Raw genomic sequence first — 9,685 nt, 5'->3', positions numbered from 1 at the left:
GGTCAGACGGCCACCTTCTCCACTGCTCCTTCTGACCGATGCCTCAGCAACACATTGTCCAGGACCAGGAGTTTGTAACCTCCCAGTCTTTGGGAACGCGTTGCACAGACCTTTCTGCAAGGCCTCCCGGAGATGTCTCATCCTCTGCTCCCTCTGTGACGGCAAGATAAGGTCGGCAACCTTACCCTTGTACCGTGGATCAAGGAGATTGGCCAGCCAGTAATGGCCCCTCTCCTTGATCCGAAGAATACGAGGATCCTTCCGCAGGCTTTGCAGGATCAGGGAGGCCATGCAGCGTAGGTTAGCTGAGGCATTCGGTCCAGAGTCCTCTGGGTCACTAAGGACAACATGATCCGCAGCTACCTCCTCCCACCCACATACAAGTCCACGGGTTTCTTGGGACTGTAAATCATCCCTACAAGACTGCTGCTGCTGAGTGCCAGCCTCCACCTCCATGCTGACACAATCATCCTCCTCCTCCTCCTCTTCCTGTGTGATGGGTGGCACAGCAGGAACACTGTCTGGATAAAAGGGGCCTTGAGAGGCAAGGAAGTCCTCCTCTTCCTGCCTCTGTTCTGCCTCAAGTGCCCTATCCATTATTCCACGCAGCGTATGCTCCCAGAGGTGGACAAGAGGTACAGTGTCACTGATGCATGCACTGTCACTGCTCACCATCCTTGTGGCCTCCTCAAACGGTGACAGGACAGTGCATGCATCCCTGATCATGCCCCACTGGCGTGGTGAGAAAAAACCGAGCTCCCCTGACCCTGTCCTGGTGCCGTAGTCGCACAGGTACTCATTGATGGCCCTCTGCTGCCTGTGCAGCCACTGCAGCATGGCCAACATTGAGTTCCACCTGGTGGGCATGTCACATATAAGGCGGTTCTTGGGCAGGTTCAACTCCTTTTGAAGCTCAGCCAGCCGAGCACAGGCATTAAATGATCGGTGGAAATACACACAGACTTTCCTGGCCTGCTTCAGGACATCCTGTAAGCCCGGTTACCTGCCCAAGAACCGCTGCACCACCAGGTTAAGGACGTGAGCCACACAGGGCACATGGGTCAGTTGTCCCTGTTGGAGGGCGGAGAGGAGGTTGGTGCCATTGTCGGAAACCACCATTCCTGGCTTAAGCTGGCGTGGCATCAACCACCTCTCGGCCTGCAGAGCTGACAAAACATCCGCCCCAGTGTGGTTCCTGTCCACCAAACAAACCAGCGCAAGCATGGCATGGCATCGTTTTGCCTGCGTACTTGCGTAGCCCCTGGAACGCCTACGGAGCACCGCTGGTTCTGAGGACAGAGCACTGGAAGAGGCCATGGAGGAAGAAGAAGAGGAGGGGGTGGAGGAGAGAGGTGTGTCACAACCAATAGTAGCATTTTGGAGGCGTGATGGCGGAACAACCTCCAACACTACTGCACCTTGTCCTGCATCCTTTCCAGCTGCCAGAAGAGTGACCCAATGGGCCGTGAAAGACAGGTAACGTCCCTGTCCATGCCTGCTGGACCATGAGTCAGCAGTAATATGCACCTTACCGCTGACCGCCCTGTCCAGCGAGGCAAGGACATTGCCTTCCACATGCCGGTAGAGAGCCGGAATCGCCTTCCGCGAGAAAAAGTGGCGTTTGGGGACCTGCCACTGAGGGACCGCACATTGTACAAACTCACGGAAGGGGGCCGAGTCTACCAACTGAAAAGGCAGCAGTTGAAGTGCTAGCAATTTAGCCAAGCTAGCATTCAACCGCTGGGCATGTGGATGGCTGGGAGTGAACTTCTTTTGCCGGTCCAGCAGCTGGGGCAGGGACATTTGCCTGCTATAATCGGACGTGGGTGTACTGCTAGCAGAGTGCCCGGAAGCACTTGGCTGTGACACACCTAATTCTACACCTTCATTCCTCTCAGAGCAGGTTTCAGAAAGGACTGAAGGTCTAGTGGGGTTGGAGATCCCAGCTGATGAGGAGCAAGGAGAGGTCCGCTTTGTTCTTTGGTGTGGGTCTTTGAGGTACGCTTGCCAACGAGTTGCATGGCAGGTCAACATATGTCTGGTCAAGCATGTGGTGCCCAAGCGGCTGATGTTTTGGACACGCGAGATACGCTTGAGACATATGTTGCAAATAATTTGGGAAAAAAATACTGCACTAAAGAAATCTCTCAACAATCAGTCTAAATATCTAAAGGCTGCGATTGATACGATGTGATACACACCTATAAAGCATACAAGTCAGAAATTTCAACCGCGCTCACAATTACAAAAATCTAAAAAAAATATATATCTAAAACCTATAACAGAATAATATGTATACACCATAACTAGTCAAAAATTATAATATAAAAACACAACTAAGTGAATAGTAAAAATGTACTCTATAACTCATACAATAATCAAGTGTACAGAAAAAATATATATATATATATAAAGTGCTCAAAAATTATATATAAGCAACAGTTCCTCATAAAGACGTAGTAATGAGCATAAGTGGTAAAGTGCACAGAATTTTTGTGAACAATCAGAAATATTATGAATAAAGTGCTCAGAAATTATATATAAGAAAACAGTTCTTCATCAAGATGTAATCGTGGGCATAACAGTCCAATAATCATAAGTGTTTCTTCTCAAGAACACAGTGCTGATAAATGGTAAAAATGCGCGCTTACCAAATCCCAGAATCAGAAAGGAATTTGATAATAGAAATCTTAGGGGTCATCACACAGGGACATCACCTCGTTTTCACGTGGTTGGACCATTCATAAAAGGCAAGCAAAGACTCCCATAGCGTAAAACCGTAAACCAAAATCTTTTATTCCATAATAAAAAACATACTCACAAACATAAAGGTCAAATCAGCGTTAAGAAAAGCCGGCCGGCAAAGCGAACGCCCAAATGTCACGTGATTTGCGTCAAGACCACCCTACGTACGTTTCGCCATATGTGGCATCGTCTGGGGCATGGGCGACGCGCTGACGCATCACGTTTTATATACACAAACTAAAACCAAGCCTCATTCTGAGATGAGGGGAGGAAACAGGAAATGATGGAAAACAGGAGGTACATCAGACCAACATGGCCGCCACGTGACACCACAGGCTCCATATTGGGTGAGGGCAAAAATTAACTAATACAAAATTTTTTTTTTTATAAACTTTAAAAACAGAAACAGCAAAACTTAAAGAGGGATTCCGCTCTTTTTTTTTTTTTCTTACCTGTGTCACAGGTGGGCGAGTGCTACCTTCGATTAGCATCCACGTCCGGCGTTTTTTTGACCCCCGGCGCGACAATTCTTTTCCTTGGGATGAATTTTAAAAAACTGCTCTGGCATTTTCCATTTTAAGTGTGGGCGTCTGAAGCCCACAGGCATTTACTTCCTGTATATGATGACGCTCGGCTCCCAGCATGCTCCGCTCCATCTTGCACATGCTCAGTGATAGCAGTGACCAGCAATGAAAAAGTTTGTGGTTACCATCAGAACGGGCGGCGTTCTGGAAGTTCCCGCCCCGTTGTCAAGGCAACGAAAACAACACAGGACAGAGAACAAAGAAGCAATGAAGACGGACCCACACAAGCAAGCAGCATTGGGCGAGCAAGGTAGGCTGTTACACTAGGAGGCAAATTTAACATCTGCTGACCTAATTTGATTTTAAATCCAACGGTATATTGTCTTTACTTATTGATTTATATATATATATATATATATATATATATATATATATATATATATATATATACAGAGAGAGAGAGAGAGAGAGAGAGAGAGAGATGTGTTTTTTTTTATTTTTATCTCTCTCTCTCTCTCTCTCTCTCTCTATATATATATATATATTTATACACATTTATATATTTATATATACATTTATATATATAATTAAATATCATTATTATTTATTTTTTAATATGTATTGTATAGCTAAGTAGTCTAATTAAATTTTATGCTCAATATATTTTAATATATCGTTCTATTGTTTACATTTTGTATGTAATTTTATGAATGTTTTACAATTTTTTGTGTGTGTATATGTATGTACAGTTAATTATTCTATTTATTTCTATATGTAATCTCGCCGCACCTCAATATATCATTATAATTGTGTGTGTGTATATATAAATATCTATATATATGTGTGTGTATATATATATATATATATATATATATATATATATATATATATATATATATATATATATATATATATATATAATGTGTTTGGAGATGTAGGTATATGACGTGATAGAAAATATATATATTTTCTTACTGATTTTCTATGGAACTGCTCAAGCGTATCGCTACGGCCTACATTCTATTTTAATTTGTATCGATCTAATCATTTCTTATATATGTTTTTTATATATATATACAATATATATGTATGTATATGTATATATATATATATATATATATATATATAGCAAACACCATATATTTTTATATATATATATAAAATATATATGTATGTGTGTATATGTGTGTGTATATATATATATATATGTATTTATTTTTATATATATATATATATATATATATATATATATATAGATAGATAGATTTATATATATATATATACATATATATATATATATATATATATATATATATATAGAGAGAGAGAGAGAGATCTGTTTGTTTTTTTATTGATTTTTTTTAAATCTATCTATCTATCTATCTATATATATATACATATACATATACATTATATATATATATAGATATATATATATATATATATATATATATATATATATATATATATATATATATAAATAATGTGTTTGGAGATATAGGTATATGGCGTGATAGAAAATATATATATTTTCTTACTGATTTTCTATGGAACTGCTCAAGCGTATTGCTGCAGCCTACATTCTATTTTGATTTGTATCCATCTAATAATTTCATATATATATATATATATATATATATATATATATATATAGCAAACACCATTTCTAATAATAAATATTTTCTTGTTATTTCAGTAAAAATATATTGACGTAAAGAACATCCACTTTCAATTATTGTGAAATGGTAAGTCCATTTTTATTTAGATTGTCATATATAAATATGTTATGGTAATATTTTTTTAACTTGACTTGTATTTTTTTTTTTTAAGGAAAATACTGAAGTTCCCTCAGGATCCGGAACGCGAAGTTATAGTTCTCTCACTCAAGAGGAAAGGGTAATTCAGATAGAAAATTGTTTATATTATACTTTTATTTCAGTTGTATCTCTACACATGTCAGTATGTGTATAATGATAGAAACAAATTTCTATAATAATCACTGATTTCATATTTTTTTTACCCATAAATATTAGCAATAAAATTAATAATTTTTCTATTTTCTTTAATTTTGCCATGTATTTTTTGCTTTTAATGTATTGTATACACTCTCTTTTGTATTTCTTGTAATTTTTAAATTTCTATTTTAGAAAACTAAATAGTTCTTATTTTTCCAAATTGTATTTTTAATTATTACGTATGCTTTTATATTATGCTAATGTATTTATTATTTTTATATTTTTTAAAGAGAAATGTGATGATTGAACTACTGTTGGCAAGGTATCCCGACACGGAACACGATTCGGCCTTTCCCAATAATCCCCGGATACCAATTACCCCTGACGATTCTAAAACAAGCCAATCTGAAGATACCCCTGAAGACCGAATTGGCAACACTCACTGGTGTCATTGTGAGTGTTGCATACCAATGGCCACGCAAATCGAATCTGTGTGTTGCCGGGAAATACACGAGGTTGAGGGATGCATCCCTGAGGGCAGCAAATGTATCACCTATGCGGATATGTTCATTTCCCAAATTGCAACACAAGAACATGTTCAACTCACATCCCTGGCCATGCATCTCGATGATTTACCTGTCGTGGATGCCAACAACAATCGGTAATTATGTTCATTTGTAATAAATACATTAAAAATACACTATGGTTTCTTTGGCCTTTTTTTATTTTTAATTTTATTTTATTTTCAGGCGATTACGGAAGACAGCCTACCGATTATTCATCGCATGGATTTACGGATATTTAGGGAAGGGTAATCGGAGAGTAATTCCGTCATGTGCTGTTAAAGTTGTTAGAGATGTTTTTCCAGAACCGAATGGTTCCTATGTCGGTTTTTTATATTCAGATGATTACGATGCCTCTGAGATGGCATTTCATTAAAGATTGATGTTTTAATTTTTTTGGTTATTGAATTATAATATATTTTTGGTTATTGTTTTTAATTGTATTATATTTGTTTTAATAAATCATATTTCATTAAGATGATTGTTTTTGTATTTATTTTCCACTGAATTGTATGTACACATTGCACAAACTGTGTATGTTTACTAATAATACACATGAAGCTGTCAGTAGAATTCAAAGCATTTTATTAAATAAATAAAATAAAATAGAATATATATATATATTAACAATATATTAAACATTATGTCCCTTACAAAACAAACAAAACTTTATTACTATTTATTTTTGGCTTAAAACAAGATCTTTTCAAAAAAGGAGTAAACTTATCACAACGACCGTTTCAATTTTCAAAGTTGAGCAAAACGTGTCATATGCTCCCTTACTGCAGTACTGGTATCCGGCCTTTCTATCGGAGCTATATTTTTAGGCATATCTGGATTTTTGGGTTTCCACGAGGTGATTAGCGTCCCCTCAACAATGCTAATCATTTTTGAAAGCAGATGGAAGGCATGTTCATTCTCCATTTTTTGGAAGAGTTTACGGACAATCCATTTCTTTCTTCCTCGTGGAAACTTCAGACTTTTTCTTTCGACCGAAACAACTTCTCCTTTTTCATCTATTTTTTTTATCACAGCGGGGTTGCGTATCATGATTATGGCATAATGCTGCCAATTTAGTTCTAGCTTCCATGGAATCAAATTTATAATGAATTCGCTTGGGGCGATATTTTAACATCATACTGTGATACGTTTCAATTACCCTGGTTTGACAAAAAAAAGTTAGATGTTTCATGTCCTTTTCCAATTGTGAATCTAGAACGATTGTGGACAATGCAACAAATGCAGGTGTATTTTTGATTAACCAGGGAACAGACGGAGATTCCTCGTTGATCTCATCATGTAAGCATTTGTGCTCTACGTTTCCAATTGTCCATACATGAACATTAACAACGTGGTGTAGTACAGATTGCCAACGTTCTTTTAAAACGGTCTCGTTACCTTTACAATGTCTACTACACCAGTAGAAATGAGTCAGTATGGATGGCACCCACGGCAAAAGTGCACGATGTATTTTTTTTTGGGAAATTTGAAGCAATTTTCGTTTTAAATTTTTCACATAATGCCAAATGTCGAATTGATGATTTAAATTTTTATATTTTTCGTTTGTTGACAGTAATTTTCGAATGCCAGTGTGTCGATCTGTTCCCACAAATTGAATATCCAATTTTTTGTCAATTATGCGATCTAAACATTTGGTAAATCCAAACTTCTCCATAGCAACGGATGAAGTTGTTTGTGACACCTGCACTAATTCAAAGTCCACAATTTTCTTTGAAAAGAGATCCATGAAAGTGTAAGTGGAGTATTTGGGCGAAAAACCGGGACTGTCACATTGACCGTCCCCAACAAGAAAAACAGTTTTTTCAGTCAAATCATCAATCACATTTGATCTATTCTCTTGCCAACTGTGATCAATAGCTTTAAAGATGTATTGATTTTGGGCTCGGTTGTACGAAGAGTTGCCAAACATCTGTATGCCACATAAATCAAACATTTCTCTAAGTTTGGCATAGCTTCCTCCACTTACACATAAGGCCCCAGCAAGCAGGATGTTAACCACTGCATATTGTTTGCTTTTCGGTTGGCTCTCCCACAACTTCAATCTGTGTGAATTTACACATGTTGAATATGCTGTCACCATGGTACCAACAGTTTGTTTTTCAATTTTATGTATACGCGAATAACAATCAGTGTCAGGGCAACGCATATTGTAGAGCAGTTTGTCCAGGCAACTTTCGAAAACAATGTATTTTTTTTTCTTTCACCCAATCTAGTGGGTGAGGAATTAGTTCTTCTGGTTCTGTTTCGTCTACACTTTCACAAATATTCAGATCACTTTTTTGTGGCGTTTCACATTGTGATGCATGAAAACTTGGGTCTTCTGCATACGCCAATTTTCTCCTTTTTGGAGCAACCTCAGGAGTTTTCAATATAACGATTTACTGATGTCTTTGTTTTCTGAGGTATTTGTGAAGGTGTGGACGAGACAGATAAGGGAGATAAAGGGGTCACTGCTATCATTTCCGATGTTTGAGGTTGACGTTCAGGTGTTGACCTGAACAGCGGTGTCATTGAACACATTGAATATGCATGATCCAATGACAGCGCTCGTGGACTACCTTAGAATAACTGCCTTCGGATTCATTTATGGTTACATCTAATGGTTCCGTCTGGGTTCCAGCTTCCTGTGTAGTGACAATAGAACATTGAGAACATCTACTCATGACATGGGTAATATCTGAACTTCCTGCTACTAATAAACCTTTTTTTCTCAAATTGTCTAATCGGTTTTGCCATTTATTACCACGATGTGTTGGGACAGGCAATTCACTGAAAATAGTTGGGACCGATTGTGGTATCAGTTTTCTTACACTTCCCTCGACATGGAAACAGTGACTTTCAAAGTGCACTGAACACAGTCGATAAACATTTTTGTGCAAATCGGCTTTAATAATAGGGATATATTGATGGATCATTGTCGGCTCCATGCCAGCATTTTCAAGCCAAACTTGAATTTGCTGCTCGTCTGTCGGAAAGGAATGGTAGCTGATGTTCTCAATTTTAGGTTTTGAAGTGCTGTAGTTTTTGCAATTTTTTGCAAAGCAGGCCGGCATTTCTAATGAATACATAAGATGAATCGGTTAGTGTAAACATAATATTTCAAACAGTGTGAATATTTCGAAAAATGTAAGTTTTAAAAAAAAAAAGTAAAATTTGTACGAAAAATAAAAAAAATAAAAACATAACTTTGGGCAAAAAATTCAAAAAAAAAGGTACCAGAAGGGGAAAGAAATGGGGTATTATTTGTGTTTAAAAACATTGGTGATATACAATCAATTTAGTTATTAGAAATAATTAGACATAAATTAACACAAGCTCTTATTGACTTAGTTATAGAGACTAGCAGTCTAAGTAATATTTTTTAAGGACAATAGTATTATTAGAAAATTAAAAAAAAAGACAAATAAATAATATTAAAATCTTTATTTTATTTTAAATAAACATGAAAAGGTACATTATTGAAAAGGTGTTGAACAAACATTAGAAGTATTATACAAAAGAAAGATATACAATCATAAACAATTTATGTTTTTGAAGGAGTACAAAAACAATTGTCACAATAAAAGGCAGAGAGAGAGAGTGATACTAAGAAGAAGGATAAAGATGGAGGAAGGGAGAAAGAGGAGTGAGAGCAGGGAGGGAAGAGAGTTAAAGAGTAGAGAGGAAAGAGAAAAGAGTGAATAAAGGAGAGAGAAAGAGAGAGATGGACAGAGATGTAGAGAGAAGAGAGGGGGTGTGGGAGGGAGAGAGAGAGAGAGAGAGGAGGAAAGGAGGAGAGAGAGAGAAAGGAGGAGGAGAGAGAGAGAGAGAGAGAGAGAGAAGAGAGAGAGAGAGAGAGAAATGAGGAGAGAGAGAGAGAAAGGAGGAGAGAGAGAGA

The 9,685-nt window shown here is 37.4% G+C and overlaps 1 long non-coding RNA gene across 1 annotated transcript; it reads left to right on the top strand.

Moving 5' to 3' along the window:
- The first annotated feature begins 4,963 nt into the window (after positions 1–4,963).
- LOC143988236 (uncharacterized) lies at positions 4,964–6,165 on the top strand. Its single transcript, XR_013276797.1, has 4 exons — positions 4,964–5,014; positions 5,100–5,165; positions 5,515–5,885; positions 5,974–6,165. It is a non-coding gene; the product is annotated as an uncharacterized LOC143988236 (long non-coding RNA).
- Positions 6,166–9,685: the final 3,520 nt, after the last annotated feature.

The sequence above is a fragment of the Lithobates pipiens genome, unplaced genomic scaffold (assembly GCF_037356315.1).
Source record: "Lithobates pipiens isolate NorthernLeopardFrog02 unplaced genomic scaffold, aLitPip1_a1.2 Scaffold_1, whole genome shotgun sequence".
In the NCBI taxonomy this organism is placed as follows: Eukaryota; Metazoa; Chordata; class Amphibia; order Anura; family Ranidae; genus Lithobates; species Lithobates pipiens.
Note: the sequence above shows the minus strand (reverse complement) of the source record. Positions and strands in the feature narration are given on the sequence as shown.